This window comes from Octopus bimaculoides, chromosome 4, assembly GCF_001194135.2.
Source record: "Octopus bimaculoides isolate UCB-OBI-ISO-001 chromosome 4, ASM119413v2, whole genome shotgun sequence".
NCBI classification, from domain to species: domain Eukaryota; kingdom Metazoa; phylum Mollusca; class Cephalopoda; order Octopoda; family Octopodidae; genus Octopus; species Octopus bimaculoides.
In genome coordinates, this window is record NC_068984.1 from 70,988,846 (window position 1) to 70,990,414 (window position 1,569).

A 1,569-nucleotide genomic window follows, 5' to 3' on the forward strand; every position below is an offset into this window, starting at 1 on the left:
TATATATATTCTGTATAAATTGGTATCAAATTTTGGTACATCGCAAGTGCATTCCAGGTAGAGGGTAAGACAATTACTTAGAACCCAGTGTTTAGCTGGTCCTTGCTTTGTCGACCCTGAGAGGATGAAAATCAAAATCAACCCCAGTGGCATTTGAACTCAGAATGTAAAGTCACAAAAAATACCGTTAAACATTTTTCCCAGCATAATAATGATTCTCCAGCTCACCACCTGAATCAAACATAATTTACCAACTTAAAATTTCGAGTGAAACACTTTACAAAGGCAACAATTGTATGATTATGCAAGGAAGATCCAAGTCATTAGAGGGTTGAGCATTTCGGCATTAAGAAATTGCAATGATTTGTGTAAGCTTTCAATGCTGGAAGCCCATGACACTAATATCAATGTGTTAAAAAACAAGAATGTATAAAAAATTTGGCAATTAAGTTGAATATGAAGTTGAAGGTGATGCTGCTCATAACAGTGGTAACTCTAACATCATCATCATCATCATCATCATCATCGTTTAACGTCCGCTTTCCATGCTAGCATGAGTTGGACGATTTGACTGAGGACTGGTGAGAACAGATGGCTACACCAGGCTTCAATCTGATTTGGCAGAGTTTCTACAGCTGGATGCCCTTCCTAAAGCCAACCACTCCAAGAGTGTAGTGGGTGCTTTTACGCATGAAGGCCAGTCAGGCAGTACTGGCAACAGCCGCGCTCAAAATGGTGGATTTTATGTACCACCCACACAAGAGCCAGTCCAGGGGCACTGGCAACGATCTCGCTCGAAAGTCCTTACACATGCTGCGGGCACAAGTGCCAGAAAAGCGAAGGTGGGCACAGGTGCCATCATGATTTCGCTTGCCCCAACAGGTCTTCGCAAGCTGAGTTTCGTGTCCAATGAAGGAGACGACGTTGGCATGTGTGCCAGTCGTCGAATTTAGTTTGATTTCGATTTCTATATGTGCTAAAATTGGAACTGTTACTGAGATCATTACTATGGGTCCTGTTCTACAAATATCAAATGATGTTGTGGATGTTGATAATGATGCAGAGAATGCTGATGATAATGATGATGATGAGGATTATGATGATAATGATGATGATGATGATGACAATATCGACTATGAGGATGGTGATGTTGATGAGGACAATGATAGTGATGATGATGGTGGTGGTAAATTTGGTGATTGCGACAATGGTGGAGGTGGGAATGATGGTGGTAATATTGATGATGGTGATAACAAACATGATGACAATAATGGTGAAGATAATTATTAAAACAATAATCTAAATGTTTATTTTTCAAAATATCAGGTAGATATTTTGGCAAGATTTTTTTCCATACATCATTATTTAAAAAATTCTTTTTTATTTTCTCTTTCTACTCTCTCTGTCTCTCTTCTTTTTCTCTCTCTATATATATATGTGTGTGTGTGTGTGTGTGTGTGTGTGTGTGTATACATACACATATATATATGTGTATATATATATATATGCATATATATATGTATGTGTGTGTGTATATATATATATGTTTGTGTGTATCTATATAAATAT